Source organism: Centropristis striata, chromosome 8 (genome assembly GCF_030273125.1).
Source record: "Centropristis striata isolate RG_2023a ecotype Rhode Island chromosome 8, C.striata_1.0, whole genome shotgun sequence".
In the NCBI taxonomy this organism is placed as follows: Eukaryota; Metazoa; Chordata; class Actinopteri; order Perciformes; family Serranidae; genus Centropristis; species Centropristis striata.
In genome coordinates this window covers 7,252,930-7,274,823 of record NC_081524.1, presented here as the reverse complement: position 1 = coordinate 7,274,823, position 21,894 = coordinate 7,252,930, and the positions used below count along the sequence as shown (strand labels likewise).

At 38.0% G+C, this 21,894-nt stretch overlaps 1 long non-coding RNA gene across 1 annotated transcript; it reads left to right on the top strand.

Annotated features, from left to right (window-relative positions):
- Window positions 1–4,351: 4,351 nt before the first annotated feature.
- On the top strand, window positions 4,352–14,185 carry LOC131975614 (uncharacterized). The gene is made up of 3 exons (XR_009394743.1): window positions 4,352–4,413; window positions 11,188–11,297; window positions 12,988–14,185. It is a non-coding gene; the product is annotated as an uncharacterized LOC131975614 (long non-coding RNA).
- The last annotated feature ends 7,709 nt before the right edge of the window (window positions 14,186–21,894 follow it).

Genomic DNA, 21,894 nt, shown 5'->3' with positions numbered 1-21,894 from the left:
CCCATAGTGTGTGATATTTTAAATCAGAACCCATTGAAAGAAAATTGTATCTGTTTAGTTTTTATCTATTAAAAACTCTGTAGGCTGCAAGTGGGTGTTATTCACTAGGAAACTCCAGTATATTAGCCTATTATATATTTTAAAAGCATTCATTTAAACAGAATAATAATAATAATATTAAATCTTAACCCTACTGTAAATTTACCTCTAAAGTTCTGGCTGTAAACTCCATGAGGCCAGTTTCAGTTTGATGATGATATACCAAGTAAAACTGGAGACAAGCTCAAATATATTTAGTATAAAATGATAGAACTGGATGGAACCCTCTTAGGTGTTATATTTGCAACCTTTGTTCACATTTGCAACATTTAAAATTCTTTATTGAGCATGATAGAGTTTTGAAAGTAAAATAAAAAAGATTCAAAATCACATTTTATGTTGGACTAAAGGGCTAAAAAAAGACACAAAATGACCAAAAAAAGACACAACAACAGAAACAAAATGACAAAAAAAGACACAACAGACACAAAATGACTATAAAAAAGACACAAAATGACTAAAAAATACACAAAATTACAAAAAAGGCACAAATGACAAAAAAAGACACAAAATGAGAAGACAGAATGGCCAAAAAAGACACAAAATGAGAAGACAGGATGACCAAAGACCCCCCACAAAGACACAAAATGACAAAAAAAAAAGACACAAAATAACTTAAAAAGACACAGCAACAGACACAAAATGACAAAAAAAAAGACACAAAATAACTTAAAAAGACACAGCAACAGACACAAAATGACTAAGAAAGACACAAAAAGACATGAAAAGGATTCCAAAATGGACAAAATAGCCCAAGACTCGATAGAGTTAAGAACCAAATTGAATGATAGAAAAAAGTGTATTTGCTCTGTGTCGCCAGTAGAGGGCGCCGTCGCATCGCTGCACACAGGTGGGGCAGCTGTCTCTCCTCCAGCAGGGGGCGCCCTCTGCTTCAACATCTGCCGCCTGCAGAAAGCGGTCAAATATGACGCGCTTTGTTTTGAAAGCTGTCATCTCCACTGTTTGCTGCCATCATGGAGAGTGCTGCTGTTTTATAGTCTAAATGTGTATTCATCAACATGTGAGCAGCCATAAAGATTCAACAGTGGCAGTAATGTTCAAATATGGGACAAATGTAGCTTTTGACAAAAAGACAGCAACACAAAGTACAATGAAAAAAATAAATAAAAACAAGGTTATTGTTTAATTTGGACTTGACCTTCATATCACAAACTATTTGATAAAACATAAAGCTTTTGTAAGAATCTTTCAGAAGTCCTGAAATATTTTATAAAGATTGTCTGAAATATGAAAATTGTAACAAATGGCATGTAAGTCATTTAAAAAAGTATCAGACCACCACTTTTCTTAAATGTCTTAATTATTTATTAGACAGTGTGTTATATTTGATATATTGGCTAGAAATATGTTAAAGTGACGTTACGATCTACGAGTTAGTAGGTGATCAGTAAAGAGGCTGAAGACCCGCCTCTTTGAATGAGAGTACTCATAAAAGGAAAATGGAAATATGAACACAGAGTCCATCTGCTAAAGAAAGACTGTGTGTCACAACCAAAATCTCCAAAAGACTCAGAGTATTTTAACAGGAAACATGTAAATACCAAAGAGAACATGTCAAGGAGACTGTAGCAACACCCTCCATCCTGTTGGGGTCGTTGGGTTCATATGCTCTCCCTCTGCCTCTGTCTAAACCAGGGGTCAAATTACCTGGGGGCCGCTGGAGCCAGTATCAAAATGACCACAAAAAAAAAGACACAAATTACTTTAAAAAGACACAGAATTACCAAAAAGACACAAAATTATTGAAAATGACCAAAAAAGACACAGAATTATTAAAAAAGACACAAAATTACCAAAAAAGACACAGAATTACCAAAAAGACACAACATAATTTAAAAAAGACCAAAAATTATAAAAAAGACAAAAAGTTATTAAAAAGACACAAAATTACTAAGAAAAGACACAAAATTACAAAAAAAAGACATAAAATTATTTAAAAAAGACACAAAATTATTAAAAAGACACAGAATTATCAAAAAAGACACACAATTACCAAAAAAGACATAAAATTATTAAAGAAGACACAGAATTACCAAAAAGACACAAAATTATTGAAAATGACCAAAAAAGACACAGAATTATTAAAAAAGGACACAAAATTACCAAAAAAGACACAGAATTACCAAAAAGACACAACATAATTAAAAAAATTCCAAAAATGTATTAAAAAAAAAGACACAAAGTTATTAAAAAGACACAAAATTACTAAGAAAAGACACAAAATTACAAAAAAAGACATAAAATTATTTAAAAAAGACACAAAATTATTAAAAAGACACAGAATTACCAAAAAAGACACACAATTACCAAAAAAGACATAAAATTATTAAAAAAGACACACAATTACCCAATAAAAGGCACAAAATTACCAAACCTGCGGGTCGCGAGTTTGGGACCCATGGTCTAAGGAGAAAAAGTATGATGCCCAGCACACATGGTGGAGTAAACACTTTTAAATGAATCACCTGTTATGTCAGTGCACACGTAGTAAAGCCAGGAGGGAAGAAGACACCAGGAGAAGCATGCAGGGTGCAGCAGCAGGGACGGCTCCGCTGCAGGTCTGCTGGGTTTATTTATATACAGTCTATGGTTTGCACGTGCTGCACGGTTTTAAAGGTAAAAAATGATTAAGACATCCATCCATAACAATCTCACCAAAAGGTGCATTCAGTAGTTAATGACATCTAACTACTATTTTTCTCAAAAGACTTTTAGCTGTCATGGACAAGAAGTCCTCCTCGAGGTGTGACCTTTCCCCCAGACTCTCCCTCACTGAGGTGTTTACTCTACACGTTGTGTAGTGTCAGTGTTGAGGACACCATCTTTTTTTCCTCCAGGTGAGAAATGCATAAAAGTCCGAAGACCACCAATCAAAACACAAAAACATTTTTTCCCTGTCTGGTTCAAGTTTTATATCAAGAGCTCCAAAGTTTCACTGGTCAATCAATTAGTTAACAACTTATCCCCAAATTGATAATTTAAGAAAATGAAAGATTTAAGATTAAGGTTAATTGATAAGGACAATAATTTTTAAAGTTGATCTGATTCCAGTAAAAGTGATAATAGTTTCTCATCCGTAGTCTTTACATGTCATTAGAAGCTGATCTACAGTATGGGACGCCATTTTCAAAGTGTTAAGTTGAGGCTCCCCATTTTTAGGAAGAAGAGTGTGGATCAACTGCATTCAAACAGTTTTTTTTAATCCAAAATGCTTTTCCTGTTGTCGTTTATTCACACATACAGACTCACACTGATGCAAGGTTCTGGTCTGACCATCTGGAGACATTTGAGGGTTCAGCTGGGGAACCGAACCTGCAACCGAAGTAAATGCTGAGACGCAACCACCCCAGAGTTTTTCACTCATATGTGATTTATCTGTCTGTCTCTCTCTGGAGGATTAATATTAATGTGTGGGTTTTTTTTGCCATCATGGATGAAAAGTCCTGCAAAAAAAAAGGGAAATCTGAGCATCTTTATTCTCATGACATGATGACTTTTTTGTTAAGTTCTCGTCCGACTTGAAAACTGGGGTCAGAATGAATTGTTTTTAAGCCAACATAAACTTAAAGTCCTTAAAGTGCTCAGAGAGAATGGAAGTTTCATTATGCTATTATAATGCTTACTTTCCTTAAAGTTTGAATTTTTAGTCCGGCAGCATATCATAATGAAAAACCAAGCAATGTCAAGCCTGAATGTTTTTATACATGTTTTTTACACCTACTTTGTTGACAAAGTGTAATTTGTCAACTTAATGACAAAAAAAATGAATTTTTAACCATTTTATCTTTACCACAGTGCACACATGACATGCACTATTTGCTGTCATTTAACACTATGAACTGTCAAAGGGGAAAAGACAGACCTTAATGTTTTATACATGTCTTTTTACACCTACTTTGACTATTTAAAGTGTAATTTGTCAACTTAATGACTAAAAAAATGAATTTTTAACCATTTTATCTTTACACACAGTGCACACATGACATGCACTATTTGCTGTCATTTAACACTTTAAACTTGCAGAAGGAAAAGACAAAATGTACCGGCATGCAATTGCACGTGAGTACAAAACGTGGACGAGTCCATCTCTGAGCAGACGTGGGGGTTCATGTGTTCTACATGCACACAGACATGCCTTGTGTGTGCTGCAGGACTCCGGCGGCCCCACCCCCCTCTCCATATAGAACATGTCCCGGCCTCCTATAAAAACTTTACATCACGAACACCCTGTACTACTCACCCCAACGCCTCCTGAACCACACCAAAACCGTCCTAAAACAGCTGCAGCTGCAGGTAAGCACTTTTACAATTTTCACTTTTACACAATTACATTTTAAAATTTAAATAAAGAAGTAAAATAGGTGAAGAAAGCAACCAAAGCCGGTTCTGCCATAGTGGAAAAAAGGAAAAACCTCCCATTGTCTCTTTGTTTTAAGCTATATGTTGCTGTGGTTTGTTTGTTAGCTTTTTTAAATTTTATTTAAAAACTGAAATATGTTTCGTTTTGCAGAGATTAAACCGGTCAAAACTGTTTTATGAGCTGTTTCTGCTTATTAAATAAAAAAGTAAATTGCCGGCTCATGTGGCTCTGTTGAAACTATAGAATTTAAAGGGCTAAACACACCTAAAATTAGCAGCCGCGTTATTCAGAAAACGACATTTTTAATAGTAAAGTGAGTTTATTTTTGCTTTAATTTGAAGCTGACTTGGACCAAATGTACGTTCATGTTGTACTGGATGTGTTTTCTTGGACAAATTGTACTTTTTCTTGTCTTTTGTCACTGGCAGTGTAGTTGGTCCCATTTGGTACCAATATTATGATTTATTTATTTTAAAAATATCCAGTTGACAAAATTGTAATTGTGTGAGTTAATTTTAAGCATCAATGCAGATTTTCATAGTGATTATAGCAAGTGAGAGCTGAACACTTAAAGGAATCTTGCATCTTGTTGCTTTTTGCATCTACAAATCCTGCAAAATATTAAAACTTGGTTAATCTTAAAATGATTTATTTGCATCCAGTGTGTCTATATAGTCAGTTAGTGCTTATCTGACCTTTATGCAGAGTCTTGTACGTGTGGCAAGTCATCTGTACATTTTGTACCTTGGCAGTATAGAGACTAGGGAACACAATGCTCCGCTCATTCTTTTTTTTTTTTAGTGTTTCCTTGGATGTGCAGCCAGATTAAGATTTGAGTGTAGAAATTAAGATTGCATTTTGATTTATAATTGATTTGGATGAAAATGTTTGACTATTTATCAGTTAATATGAAGGAATGCCAAACCTTCAGTAAGATAAATGTTTTTTTGGGTTGTTTTTTTGTTTTTTTTGCAGCTGTTTGCTCATTTGGTACCATCTGCATACCACAGCTTCAGGGATTAACAAACTTATGTTATGTTATATTTTTCCTGCCAGCCACTGTTGCTAGTTGTTTTCCAAAGTTACTGGCCAGTCAGCATTTTTACTTGCCACAATTTTGTTGTTGGGGAAGGTGCGTTTTATTTGATTTAAAGCTGCCTCAATTCTCCTAAACTGGTTTTACAACCCCCTTTAAATGTAAATTACCAATGTAAATGCCCAAATCAACACTACATGGGCTGTATAAGACTACAGTCCTCAATGCATAGCTCTGGTAGGGCCAATCACTCTCCCTTCATGATTACATTTACACTCCTGTGTCAGCCTTTAACAGGGAGGTGTGCAAACAGTTGAGCTTAATGCTAATTCACAAGCTTGAGATCTGCCTCATTTGGCTGACAAAAGCTTTATTCTTCAATCTGGCCACCTCCCAGACTCAACTTTTTTTTTGTTTCTGTGACTCAGCCATGTTTGCTTCACAGCTGGGGCCCAAAATGGAGGCACAGTGTCTCCGGTTTCACCTTGAACAACTCAGCAAGTAAGGGATAAGAAAAGTGAACTCTGACCTCCTGCCCCCAAACTAAATAGAAAAACAATCTGTACACCAACCACCATGTGTTTTTGTTCCAGCCACACTGCTGAAGCTTGTAATTAACTAAATACTTCTTACTGGCTGCATCATAATGGAAACTAGAGCTGCAACAATTATTCGATTAATCGGATGATACTGGATAACTAAATTAATCGTCAACTATTTTGATAATTGAATAGTTGGTTTGAGTTGGTTTTAACGACAATAAGTCCAAATTCTCTGATTTCAGCTTCTTCAATGTGAATATTTCTAGTTTCTTTGTTTTATGACAATAAACTAAATATCTCTTTGGTTTGTGGACAAAACAAGAGATTTGAGGACGTCATCTTGTGGTTTGCGAAACACTGATATTTTTCAACATTTTATTGACCAAACAAATAAGTGATTAATCTTTTAAATAATCAACAGATTAATCAATAATGAAAAGAATCGTTAGTTGCAGCCCAATTGGAAACATGCCCTCTGAATTATTATAGGAGCTGAAATTGATCAAAATAAAGCTATTTTCATGATCCATATAATTCAGGCATGCAGTCAGATGTCACATGAGCTTGAAGTTGCGACCACCGGTCTTTACTATTTTCTGACATTTTATGGCTTGAACAATTAATCGCTAAAATAATCAATTGTTAATACAATGCTTTGCTGCAGAACCTACTTGTCAAGATCTATCAAGTATTAAAGTGTGGATGTGAAAGGTGTGTAGTGACACTGTGGGTGTGTTTATACCCCTTTGACCATATTTGGTATGCCAGGAAAAAAAAATTTGGTATGTCCCAATAGTATGCCAAAATACCAGGATGTGCTGCTGTAAGTGGCTGCATTTTTCGGTACGCAAGGCATAATGACTTTCTGGCTATTCTGTCCCACAATGCCCTGCATGGCTTATGAGTAGGCGGGTCAAAGTTCAAGGCGGACCGTTTTGATGTGAAGTTGTATGTCCCAATTGTAACAGTGCATACGTTGTTAGGGCGTCTGTAAAAAGTGACTTGGAATGCGGTGTAAAGTTGTTGTTTTTTTTTTTTTTTTTCAATGGACTCACGGGCACAATAAGTCTCCACTTGGTTGTTGCCAATGACAGCATTCACCTCACAAGCTTGTGCACATTAGCGCAGCAAAACCAACCCGGTGACCCAGGGAAACCATGGTAACAGCCATGTACATGCCTCAGACATGAATGTGGCGGATGCCCAGACGGTGAAGCAGAGCGATTGCACAACTAGACAGGTTGCTGATGATGTAATCCGGAGCTGCTGTTGCCCTGCAGAAGATTTTATATATTTTTGACGATCGTTGAGCAGCAGCGACTGTTGTCTCTGTGTCTCACACGCTGTCGTCCACACACTCGCAGGAGATCCCCTGCTGCAGGCGGCAGGGCTGCAGAGTGACTATAAGAGACAAGTGAAGGCGGGACTAAGAGGAAGGACAGAGTGCTGCTCGTATCTCATTGGCTCTTTGGTTTTGTACACAATGTACCCAGTTAATGTTTCTGGGCTTGGGGCAGGCTGATTGACATGCTTTTTTTATATATATTTTTTATTTTTAACAATCTCCATGGGAGAGATGGTAGGAAATGAATTCACCTGTCCTCGGTCAGCCTCTCCTGATGGAAAGAGACATTTTTCTGCCATTACAGCATCTTTCCACTTCTGTTTCACTAAAAACTAAGAATCTCTTCCATTTCCAAACAATGATGTCATTTTGAAAGAAAGCAAAAGTCCTAGCTATCCAGGCTGACAGACAATCGCTGCATCCAAAATCACATCTTCTGCACTAAATACCACTGTTCAACACACGTGTGCATACACAGTAGTATGTTTCTTTTCGGTCGCATTCAGCTGTAATTATTACGTCACTTCCTTGCTGCTCGGCGGCGCATAACCTGTGCTAACCTCGGCTCTACCAGCATTTGCAAGACCTGTATGCAAGCATGAAGAACCTCTTGAGTATAATAATGTCTATGTAGGTTTGTTAAAGACTAATGCCATATACAATACATAAAGGACAAAACAAATGTAAAAGACGTATTTTCCGTCAAGTGCACCAAAGAAAATATCCTGAAAAAACAAAATTATATCTTTCACTTAAATGAAAGCATTATTGTTGTTGCAGAGCTGCCCGCCATTGCCTGTGTGGATGTTGTTGTTAGTACCGTGTTGCATTGTGGGATATTCGTGCTGCCGTAGGTTCCAGTGATAGCATTCTGTAATGTTTCACCCAAATAGTTTGCAATTCGACTGTTATAGGTTTCATACTTTTGGACCCTCCCTGACGTGGCCCATGTGTTACTCATTGAGTGTGTCTGCAGCTGGTATTTTGAAATGTGGTCGCAAGTGATGCACATGTGGGAAGGAAACGCCCTGTCGCTTTTATGAATGTCCTCAGGTAAACCTGCATTGTACACAGGTGATTCACCTGGACTCCTGCCGAAGCATGTAGAGAACCACTCCTAAACACGAAGCGACTGAATCAGCTGCCCGTCAGAATTTCCTCAACAGAAGATTAACGTCTTCTTAGTGTGATATGATACAAACATTTGAGAGTCGATGAGTGAGTGGAAATCATGCATAGTTTTACCTTGACCAACCCAGTTTCAGAATCTATGACAAAAGATCCAAGATTTTTACAATAATGACTCTTCAAAATGTATGGAAGGGTTTACGTTTGGTAGGAACCAAGCTTTCGACTTGATCTCAATCATAGTGCTCTGACTTCCAAAAATGATCTAACCTTGTGGTTTATGTAGCTTATTTAATCAGATCAGTCAGATGCCAATCAGTGGATCAGATGCCAACTTGATGCCAAAGTGTGTTGAGTTTGAGCCAAATTCTTGAGAAGAGTTTGTTCAAGGGGTGGCCAAGCCTTCACTGGATAAAGCCCTAGTGTCTTGATGACTTGTTGTGCCAAGCTGTATTTATTTTTTCTTCTTCAGTTGCAGCACTTGAACAAGGAACCAATTGGAGTTGATGCAAGTGAAAACTCTGAAAACTGAAATTGCATGATGTAAACATTGTCTCAGTCGTTCAAGGATCCATGGGGACTGACTGCAACTTTTTGTTCAGTGAAATGGAAACAAATTATGTAACACAGACAGCCACAGTAGCAACTGAAATGCACAAACAAAAATGCATTTTAATAGCAGAACTTATTGTCCCAGGTTTCTAATCTGCAGGTTTATAGTTCCTCATGGGCAGTCCTGAGGTCTGTGACATTTAATTTCTGCTCCAGTTTGAGATTAAATGGACACATGAGGCTGGTTATGTAACCCTACACTTCAACATGCATGCTGCTTAAAGAGCGCACTGTCACGCTGTATTGTTTTTTTTTTTTTTTTTTGCATTATTCTTATTTTACCTCATGTTGGCTGACTGAGCAAATCATATCCGACAGCTCACAAAGGGTTTTTCCTGTTTTGGAAGGGGTGTGTTTGAGGAAAGCGACTCACTGAGAGTAATGCATCTCGACAGTGTGTATGTGTCTGAAAGTGGGCGTGTGCAGCAGGCGAGCCCGCAGATCTCGTTGGGTGAGAGCGGGGCTGTATAAAAAGGCGGAGCACAGCGCAGAAGCTCTCAGTAGTTTGAGTTCGTCACTGTTTGGCATCTGTTGGGATTTTCAGCGTGGCTGCAAAGTAGAAGTTCCCACTGGTGGGTTTCTGTCTTTTATTACCATCAGAGGGTGTCTGGAAGGCGAGGAGTCCCAGCCCTGTTTGGTTTTCACGAATAAGACCAACTTCCCACACAAGGAGCAACTCTAAAAGATTGGATTTCTTTTTCTCGAGGGGTGTAACTCCAACCAGGTTGGCACATTAATGCTTCACATGTTTTACCTGATCCTCACTCCTCCGCCTCACCTTCCCTTGAACCGTTACCACAAATGCAAACCCAAACTTTTCTTAAGACCTTTGGGTTAATGTCTTGTAATCCCAAACCTCTTCATGTAGTCTTCCTGGGATGCCTTTTGAGACGCCTGTATCTCCATCCACTCTCTGGTAGACGATCCAGTTTGCACAGCTTGAAAACGTTAAGTGTTGGCCTCTCACTGTTGGGTACTTTTTGTTCTTTAAGTCATGTTTGGATGAACCTCCATCCCTCCATATGCTTCTCTTTGTCCTCTTCCTCATCAATTAGTGTCCAACAAATTATCAGACACATCGCTTTCTTCATCAATTATACATGGGCTTCTTCATGTATGAATGAATGAAATTGTTCTGTTCTTTGCTGCGTCAGTTTATGGCGCAGCATGAATAAACGCTCTGTTGCTTTGGTTCAAACACGATAATTTAATAACAGAGGGGATTTAAGGGCATTCCAGATGGAAGCGGTTCCGCGTAGAGCAGATCTTAAACAACTTATAAAAGCACTTATATGTTGGGTTTCTCCTCATGGCGATCTCATCGGGTCGCTTCGTGTCATGGCTGCAGGCGGTGGATGTTCTGCCTGCATGGATCAGATGGTTTTCATTTATTTGCAAGTCAATGGCAATGCCAATGGCAATTCTGTTCCTCTTTTGGCAGCAGTACTCCAAAACCCCATTAAAAGTTTGGGACTGTAAGTCAATGCTCTTAGTCATGGAAAAAAATGATTAAAGCACCATTGTTTTCTTCAATTTCTTGTTCATTTTAATGCCTGGTACAACTAAAGGTACATTTGTTTGGACAAATATAATTATAACAAAAATGGCTCATAAGGGTTTCATTTAAGAGCTGATATATTATATTTTTCTATGGTTTTCTTGACTATGATTTTGGTTATTATCAAGAAAACCATGGAAAATGGCTAAATTACTCTTATGAGCTATTTTTGTTATCATTATATTTATCCAAACAAATGTACCTTTAGTTGTCCCAGGCACTAAAATGAACAGGAAACTGTAGAAAACAAGAGTGGTCTAATATATTTTTTTTCTGTGACTGTATGTGATTCTCGTATACAAGTTGAGTAATGTCTGCATGATAGATTTAATTTTGTCAAATGTTTTGGGGACACAACTCCCACTCAGCGTATATTCAAATCTTCTGACTGTATTTGAGTGAGTTGGTCATTTTGATCCTTCGCTACTGTTTTTTCTGTCACATTGTTGCGCAGTTACTTTAATGAATTCTCCATTTTCTCCGCAGGTCTCTAGAGCCGCCCCAGCTCTTCCCTCCACTCCGACCCACCACACACAACAACAGACATGATCATCAGACTGGGCAGACTGACACCTGGATACTTTCGCCTCCTCCAGGTATTTACATCTTTATCATAGAGTTAAAATGATGGCTAAGTTGTGCTTTACATACTCTTATTTGATGCGTTTCTGATGGTTCATGCTGGCATGTAATCTCCACAAAGTAATGTAGAGTAAAATAAATCTTGCTGAAGAGCTTCAAATACTTCATTTTCACTTTTTTTTTTTTTTTGCCGTTTGTATCAACATGTCATGGTCATTACTTTTTCTTATATCGGCTTTAACGCTGGTTCTAATCTGAACTGGGGCGTCATGCTGTTCTGTGACCCACAATCCTTTTATAATTGGGGTTGACACTAATCATTATGATATCATTTCCTCTCCATTCCTTTTGTTCATCCCGCCATCATCATAATCCACTCATCAGTAGTGACCCTCCATATGTCTTGGCCGCTGTGTAAAGTCTTTGTTCGCTTATTTACACTAATTCAGAAACAAAAGCTGTCCCCTCGTATGGCTGTACATGAACTCAAAAGCTCAACAGACCAGAGAAAAGTGACTGGCTCTTACATAAGATTTGACACATTGGCGGGACGGTATTTTCTTCTAGTAACAAAAGCAACTTTACAGTGAATGTTAACGACTAAAGACGGATATCTCTTTAGTTCACAGCAACATTTCCTCTCTCAGTTGAAGTTACACAAATTGGGGATAACTTGCTGTTGACTTAAAATTTTGCATAAAGAGGAAAGGTAGCTGATTTCAACACCCCAGTACGACGTTGTATGTTATAATAATAGTAATACATTTTATTTGTAAAGCACTTTTCATGAAGAAATCTCAAAGTCCTACAGAAACCAGAAACAAAATAGACAAAAGACTAGGAGAAAACTCAGACACATTAAAATCAGCAGTAGATAAAAAAAGACACAGTACATTATTAAGAGATCAAGGTGCAGAGACGATAATAAAAACATCTAGGGAAAACCTTAAAATGCCTTCCTGAACAAAAAAGTTTTAAGCCAATGTTATTGTAAATTTGTGTTTCACATCGTGCTGTTCAGTTCAACAGAGGTGCTTAGTGTAAGAATATGCGTGTTTAAAAAATGTATGAATAAATTTGCTGGACAAAAGTGTCCTTGTTGATGTTATAAAAGAAAACAAATTATAGATATAATCATACTGTTTTTAATTGTTTACAACGCTGCCATTAGCTCTGAAAACATTACTTACTAGCAGTTTGCTAACTGGAGTGTATGTATACATTCTTTAAATGACTGGAGGTGTATTTTGTAGCAGTGGCAAATGTCTCAGATGCCGGAGATTTTAAAACGCTGACATTCTCACCATGGTGCTCCGGCTCTACAGGGGTCATCGGGTGCAAGAAGGAGCTGTACTTTTAGAAACGACACACAGTTGCGCGTTATCCATTGCTGCTGTCTTTCTATACAACACAAGCTGTTTGATTCTGGGAGCATAAATTGTTCTTTGCACTCTGTTTTGTGCACAGAACATTGTGTTCCCCCTCATAAATGTTTAATAGCTGTTGCCAAAGGTTTGCTCACATGGCATAGGGCCGTGTACCTAAAGTTTCAGATGTTTGGTATCTTCAGGGAGAAGCTTCTGAGGACAAAATATGTGGTGAATGTTTGCTTTTCTACTGGTTTGTAACACATCTTGAATGGCTCATTGTTCCCACTGCTGGCTGACCTCTGACCTCTATCCTGTTTGTTTTTTGTCTCTGCAGAGGCAAGTTGCCGGCGAGGTGCAGACGCAGCCACAGGACCGCCACGTCAACCAGATCGCCATGATGCTGGCCATCATGGGCCTGAGTTTGTCCTACTACAGCGCCAAACAGATGACGGAGAAGGTGGCGGCCCGGCCGGCGCCCTGAAGAGACTTGACTACTCTTGATGAACGGAGATAATGGACGAGCCAATGAGAAGTGAAGGAGGCGGAGCGAGGGGGGGCAGACGCAGAGACACAGCAGTGTCTTCCGGGACCGCACTTTTCTCACCTCACAGTCATAGTCACACTCAGACACTGAATCTTTAAGACCCCTCATGCAGAGACTTCAGGGCTGCTGCAAATCGTTTTCCATACTTACCGTTGTCGGGATCCTGACGGGGTTTAAGGGGATGGCTCACTGGGGGTGGTGGAGCAGCCTGGTCTTATGGACTGGTTTGGGCGGGTGGTTAAAACCGGCCGACTGCCAACTGGGTCTGACCATTAGTCGTTAACAAGGTACATGCTTGCAAGATGCTGTCAATACTGTTCTGAGCTAAAAGGGAGAAGAAGCTCCAATATAACTGTGAATTTTGCTTAAATGCTGGACAGTAATGTCTATTTAAGGGAAAGGCGTTCTGTGCTTGAGATGTACCTTGTAACGAAGGGATGGCAGGCCCAGAACTCGGTAAAGGGGATTAAAAGTTGGCTTAAAAGATTTTTGTATTTTTTTTTTTTTTTTCCCCATCATGAGAGAACCTTTCAGAGCCTTGTGAACAGTTTGAGAGCTGTATTCACAAACTGTCAATATATATTCTTGTGAAATGTGTCTGTCAGGTGTCAGATTCAGTAAATATTTGCGCAAAAGTGCAGAAACTTTTTTTTTTTTAAATGCTACAATTGTCTGCAAAGGGACTTTAAACTACTCACTACCTTTTCTTTTTTTTTTATGGTGTTTTTTTCCTGTGAATTCACACTGTTTTAACAAATATATGAAGTCCTGTTAATAAGATGTGTGACTATGTTAATGAGCACCCTGGTTAAGATACCCTTCCTGCAGTATCTACTACATGTTGATGCAGACATTTACTGAACATTGCATGGGTGTGCAGACTTTTAATCCAAGCAAAATTAATGAATCTGTCTTGTTTTTATTGATGAATGAATGTATTACTTTATTTTGTAATGATTTAATAAAGCTGTGAATATTTTCAATGACATGTACAGTGGATATTTAGTGATTTTAACGCTAACTCCCAATTAATCAAAAGCTCAGTTGCTCTACAATCTGAAACAGTCGCTGAGTTGAGTTTGAGCAGTTTCCTGCAGAGAGACCGTATTTTCTGTATCAGAGAATCTGTATTGTGGCGGCTGTACGCAACAGAAAGCGGTCCGGCTGCTTGTGTCTCAGTGAAGTAGCAGTATATGCCCTCTGCACACGCAAGCCCAAATTTATAGTGAATTTGCAAAAATGTGATGGTGTAGGGAAGGCTTTGAGTTTAGGAGTCGGAAGGCCGTGCAATAAAGACGAGAAGAATGAAGATCAAGCTGTCAGGAGAATGTTCTCCGAGTCTTTTTAGTTCTAAGTAGACCTTAAATGTCAAGTTTTCTCTGGAGCTTGGATTACTGCTGGTGTGCTTGGGAGAAGATTTGATCAAGGAGACAATTGATAACCATTTATCGGAGCAATCAAAATGCTCAACACAAACTTTTTAAGAAAGTAATGAAGATGAGATGTTTTGAAACTAGTTTTCTAGGAAGTTTGATGAGGTAAGGGATTCTTTTTGTTGTCTAGCTTGTGATTATGCCTTAATGTGATGCCTTTGGATGGCAAATTAAAGGACAAATGGATCTCTGGTGAGATCCTCAACATGAAGAGTTGATTAGTGGCAGCCTTTTTCGTCACTTGCATAGGAGTTATGTAACGTTAAGGTTTTATAGATTTATTTTCTTAGCAACAGGGTATAAAAACCCCCCTGCGATACAGACAGGTTTGAGGCAGATTGGTGGCTGCTTTTCTGCACGTCCTCCTAACTCTTGCAGGGTGTGGAGTCTAGAAAGTGCGCATGCCTGTTCCCGGTCTGATGTGATGCCCTATGACAGGCTGAGACCTCGTTGGGCGCCACGTGCCCCTCTGCCCACGCCGCAAGCTCCTCCCCGTCCCCTCCCCCCTCGCACATCACTGGGCAAAAAAACCTCAGTTTGCCGTCTGGGTGATGCGAGGCTCAGGATACAACCCCTGACGAAGGGCGCCCATTGGCTGACCGGTGATGCGTCACCAAAATCGGCCTGGTTCTGAGCGACGGAGACAAAAGGATTGGTGGGGAATGTGGGTGAGATGGATCGTTATTAGGGATGGAAGTGGGGGCTGCATTCCCTTTGTTTTATTTAATGTTAACATCTGACCAATTCCCACAAAGAAGGAGCATTAAATTGAATTCAAAGAGGTGGCGGCTTCAACCGTCAAGTGACGTTTCAGTTCTGTAGATGTTTGTGAAGGCCTTTAGAAAGCTTTTGTGAAAAACGATTATTGAAGAATGGCTGGAATTTGGAGCTGCAGGTGTGAACAAGAGACAAACAGGACTGTGAGGCTCATTCTCAGATGACTGACAACTTTGATTTCCTTCAGAAGAGCAATTACCATAAACATGCTCAACTTGTGTGTGCATGATGAATCTGTACAGCAATGGGAGAGTTTGTTGCTCCTGAATGTATCATCTTGTATATTAAATATGAACTTATTATGGAAAGGCTATATAACAATGAAGTTTTTAGATATTTGAACGGACTCAACTTAGCACTTTAGCTTTATTTTTTTGTCAGAAAGTACTGTATGTACCCCTTTTCATTGGGGATAAAGAGTCTGTTTATTTCCCTCCCTCCTGTTAGTGCATTTCATGTTTTGCTGCTGCTTTGATCAATAAAGATATTAAGATATAATATTCGCTCTGTGTATTTTTTAACTGTTGTCTTATCATAAGCATGCTGCTGGGAATTCATAAGAATTAGTCACATTCATTGTATATACAGTCGTGGAAAGAATTATTAGACCACGCTTTTTCTTTAATTTATTGCTCATTTTAATGCCTGGTACAACTAATGGTACATTTGATTGGACAAATATAATGATAACAACAAAAATAGCTCATAAGAGTTTAATTTAAGGGCTGATATCTAGACATTTTCCATGGTTTTTGGTTATTATCAAGAAAACCATGGAAAATGTCTAGATATCATGCTAATGCTACTATTGTGGCATTAGCACTAGCATGGAATCTAATTTTGCTAGTTGCACCTCTGTCTCACCACAGGCAGCTTCAATGGTGTTTTCCTCATCAGTTATCTTGAAATATGTTGCAAATGTGTCTGCCTTCTTGAGTATTTGCTCACTGTTGGCTTTCTTCAGCAGCTGTTTCTTCTACTTCCCCGCCACACTTGTGGGTTTAGCTGCCATAATCTTCATGGCAAGTGTCAACTGTGAGACCCAACAACAAAATCGTGGGAATTAGTCATAAATAGGTGTCTTATACAGGCTTAAAAGAATTTGTCTGTATGATGTGTTGCAGTTTATATATGTGATTAATGGTGCACCTTTTCAAATGTCTCTCCTGGATGGTATTCATAGTGTTGAAAAGGGACAGCAATAGTTGTGTGAAGGACAAAAAAAAAGAGCTAAGAGAAGTTTAAACCTCTGCTCTTTTCTCATCCTTTTTACAAAAATGGTCAATTTCTGTTACTGAAACTGTTCAACCATCTGATAAGCAGCTCAGATGATGGATACTGGCCCTTTAACACAGCCCTGTACACTGTAGATATTGAATGGCAAGCAGACTCCATCTCACCTTCCTATATTATCAACTGTTCAAGGGGTTAAACCTGATATGGTTACATCTTACAAATACCTTGGCATTCCAATGCCTACATACTTGTATTTACACATGTGTACAAACCTCAGCCACTATAGCCTGGTTCCCTGGTTCTCAGGACTTCATACAGATGCAGGTCCCTAGAGTCAGAACTGAGCCTGACAACAAGGCTTTTAAATGTTCTGCCCCGTCTACCTGGAACGATGTGCAGAAGGACTTGAAATTGACACATCTTGTATCTCTGGTGGAATTCAAGTCAATTCTAAAAGACAGAGAAATAAGATCAGTTGGATCTTGTGATTGCTCTGTGTAATCATGTAATCCAAGTCTTGTTTTTCTTGTAGTGTGTGACTGTTTTTTTTATTTGTGTCATGTGTGTTTAGTCTAACAATTTTGCTTTTGTGCTGCCTTCTTGGCCAGGTCACTCATGGAAAAGAGGGTTTTAATCTCAATGAGTTTTTCACCTGGTTAAATAAAGGATATTGATTGATTGATTGATTGAATGTATGACGTGATCTTGGTGGACCTGATGCACAGACAGTTGATGCCCATAAAAAGTGTCCTGGAGTCATAAAGAGGCACACATGAAGAATTGTAGATCACAGTCCTGCAGATAACAGTCCTCAGCCAGCATCCCTGGCAGAGTCAGGCTGAGGAGTCGGCAGTGTGCACGTGCCCGACTGGTGCATGTGCTGGATGGAGGTTCACTCAGGGAAGGCCTCTGCCCGGGGAGTCGCTGTTGTGACTGGCATCCAACGTGCCGACTACAGAGAACACAGTGTCTCTCAGGTCACAGACTCCCCCGACATGCAGCACAATCAGCAGCATCTGCTTTTATCTGCTGCCACAATCAAACAAAACAAAAAGACTTTAAAAGCCCTTTTAAACCCCTGAAGTCCAGGAGATTTTGGTTCAAATTTGTCAACTTCCTATGTATTCATTTCTGTCTCTGTTTAGCATCTTTCAGTCTGTCCTTACATCACATGCATGGCTCCTTTTTCTCCACACAAACTTGGCTATCAGTCAGATTTTTCATTTTATTTTAATTAAAGTATAAAGCTGCTGAAAATACAAACAAAAGACACAGGTGTCTATGGAAATGTACTATTTTTATTTTTTTTATTTTTACCATTTATACACAAAAACAGCAGAAAAAATAATAAATAATAAAACTACAAAACAGTCTATTTGCATGTAAATTAAAAATAGTAAGTTTTCATTGTAGAAAGAAAATTCACATTTTAAAAATTGTCTAGAAACATAAATGGCACACTGTGAAAGCTCCTATGATTGCACTTTCAACTGGCTTTCTCAGCTTGTCTACGTATCACATATAAATAAAGTTATTACTGTAAATAAAAGGTGTATTTTCAATAAATAGATGGACTCCAGAGGGTTAATAACTAAAAGTCTATTTTTCATAGATCAAGAGAACTGTTTTGTTTCTGATAAACTTTTACGGGCCATAGGAAACCTGCCATGCCCCAAATACAAACAAGTGCTATAATATAAGTTAACCTGACAACTGTAAAGTTTTAGTTTATAGGTCTGCTGTAGCTGTTAGTGCGGCTGTATCTCTGCCCTTTAACTTTGCCAGGTCAGAGATGTAGGCCGCCATGTTCTGCTTCCTAATCTCACTCTGATTTTTTTCCTCCCTATCTCCCTACGGCTCCCTTTTCATTAGGATTTACTGAAAAGCAGCTTATCTCATCTGGACTCGAAGGGCTGTTTGTTTCTCTATTTATGGGCTCAAAGGTTTTTTTCCCACTGGGTTTATGATCATTTTGCTTCGTGAGTGTTGTTAATTGATGTCATCCATTCACAGTAAAAGGAAAAAGGAAAGTGCATGGCAATATACAGTCATGGAAAAAAATTGTTGGACCACCCTTGTTTTTTTCAATGTCTTGTTCATTTGTTTGGTAAAATATAATGATAACAACAAAAACAGCTCATGAGAGTTTAATTTAAGAGTTGATATCTAGACATTATCCATGGTTTTCTTGATAATAACCAAAATCATTATCAAGAAAACCATGGAAAATGGCTAGATATAGCTATATTTATGCAAACAAATGTAACTTTTGTTGTGACAGGTATTAAAATGAACAGGAAATTGAAGAAAAAGGGTGGTCTAATTATTTTTTCCATGACTGTACATTAGAAAAAAACGGCCAAAATATGTTGTAATATGTCGATTTTTACACTTTGACTATTTGTCTCAAGTATTTAATACGTAAAAATACAAAACAAAACAAAAAATAGTTTCTGGGAAAAAATAAAATATAGATAAAGGTCACAATATTACGACTACACCACAGTTATCAACAAAATTACATTTCAACAAGTTGACACGAATACTTTAAGATAAATTTGACACAGTACAGTACAGTAGCGAGCAGTGAACGCAACCCCCCATGTATAACTCTCCTCCTCTCTCAACTGTAATCCAAAATTGCAAGTTTTAGTTGCCTTTCCACGGCCTGCTCACATATAGAGTCCAATAACGCTTTTTTGCACTTAAAATTATTTATGATTCTAGTGTATTTCAAGTAGCCATAGGATGTGGGGATGGAAATGTTGGTAAAAGACGAAGTTAACTATTTTCCAGCTGTGTGAAGTGCTACTAAGTAAGTGTTAGCAACAAGCTAAACCGTTAGCATGCTGGAATTAGCATTTAGCTCCACAGAGCCTCCTGCATGGCTGTAGACTGCTGTATCTTAATTTGTATGCTTTTGTATACTTGTGTACTTCATGTAGTGAACATTTGTTTCTTGTGTGCCAAATGATTTGCCAGCTTGTTTGCTTACTTGACAGTTGTATTAAAGCTGTATAAAAATGAATATTGTGGCATTTTGCCATAATTGTCAGTGTTAATTGACTTGTACACACAAATGCAAGGACAGAAAGAATTGAGACACAGCATTAGTCTTGTTTAAACCCTCAGGCCTGTTCAAATTTGATGCACACTTGTACTGCTTAGCGCATAAAATGTGCTCCTAAAAAGCAAAAATATTATACATTATTATATTCTACTTTCATTGTACTGATTTTTTCCCCCGCCTACATCTGACCTAATTTTTTATATCAAACACTAAATTCATTTTTGAATACTTTAACCCTTTATCTGTAGGTTTGTGTCATGATGCCACCATTTTTATAGACCTGGCTGCAGTCACAGCTGTGTAAATAATCGTTTTTTGTCACGAGTTTGTCATTTCTCTTTAGATGGATTCATTTTCGATTTTCGATTCATGCTTTTGTGTATGGATTGTGTGTATAAATCGCTTTTTTCCCCTCTATATGCTGAATCAAAATGACACAATCTGGTGGAAAGTAGTAACAATGATCAACTCCAAGGCCAAAGCCCAGCTTGACACCAAGATTTAATCAAATGCATGTATTATGCTTTTACGTTTTTGAATGGGTTTCAATGGCTCAACCTGAAGAGTGTAACTATTGTTTGTACACAGTGTATTTTAGCTTTACTGCAGGAGCTGAGCTGGAAATAACAAGATCAAATATATTGAATATACAAATATACAAATACACAATCTTGCCAAAATTCATGCCAAATGCATGAACACATCCAAAACTATTAACAAATGAAGAATGAAAAGTGTGTAAAATGTCCTCAACCTGCCCTGAGGATTTAAACAGAGAGTTTATTTTAAAGTGTTATAACTCTTTATGCTCTGTCACACCAACTAAAACTACCATCTGTCCGTCTTCCCCCATGTCATCAGGAAACACATTGAGGGAACCATTCGCACACAACATGTTGCAAAACTTAAATGTAAATCAGCAGAGGAGGAAGTCGTGAGATGGTAAACCACAAATATTTGGCACCGTCACGCAAGTTTGTGCCTGCAGTGTCAATAGAAAATATGATGCAACAATGCAGATGTTGAGTATTTTAAATGTTTGATGTCATCCTTCCGCCTTGCTGACTCAGGATGAAACATTTTTTTTTCCTACAAGTTGACAAACTTGATTTCTTATGACAGTTCTTATGAATAGATTTTTTTTTTCTTATTTGAAGAATGTGCATATGGCTCAATGACGTGATCTAATCCAGTGTCAGTTGGTGTAACCAAGTACTTTTTTTCCCATACAAATGTGATTATATACAGGAAAATAAATGTGAACTAAAATGAGAAAAAAAAAATACAATCCACGTTTACTTTGCAACATTTTGGTATATAACAAATTTTACATAATTTGTCAAAACTTTAGAAAAAAATGTTTTAGAATATGTTCTGCTCAATATTGACGAAATGTGTAAATGTAGAAATACTAAATAAAAAAAATGTATAAGTCCACTTAAATACACTGTAGGTGGATAAAGTATTTAATATTTATCATTCTTTTGTGGTTACACCATTTGACATCTTGCCAACCCTTATTTGTCACTGACCCATTATATCAAGTGAGGACTTTGGCTGTTTTAGTGGTACAGCAGTAGAAACATGAGTCAAAACTGTCTCAGTATTTCCAGTCTTCAGTTATCTCTTTTTAAAATCACTCAACCAGTTCAGACCAGTCTTTATTTCTAATGAAAGCCTGAGACTGTTGTTTCAACACCCCACATGGTTTTCATGGGCACATTGTTTTGCTGAGCTGCTGCATGAGAGGAGCAGCGACAGTAAGCTGCTGATTTCCTGTCTCTATTGGAGGGGAATGTTTGTAAGAATACCGGCGGCTGTGAGAGCCAGAGCTGGGAATAGACGGTGGTTTGGAAATTATAGACTCTCAGTCTTATTTTTGTCATGAGCAGATACAGAGACTGTTCTGTAATAAGAATGTTTTCTACTACTTTTTCGCTCCTCAAACACTTGGCCTCGTTCTCCACAGCAGTTCAGTACACTGCAAATTATTTGTTTCTTACCAAGATAAAAAAAACTTTAGATTTAGAAGTGTTTGATAATTTATCTTGTTTTAAGAGTTAATTTCTTATTTTAAGTGCTTATTTAACATGCTTATTTCTAGATTTAATAATCTTAATTCAAGAAATCTTGTCAAGTGAAATTATCTGTCCATGCAGCAAGATAATTTCCCTCAGATTT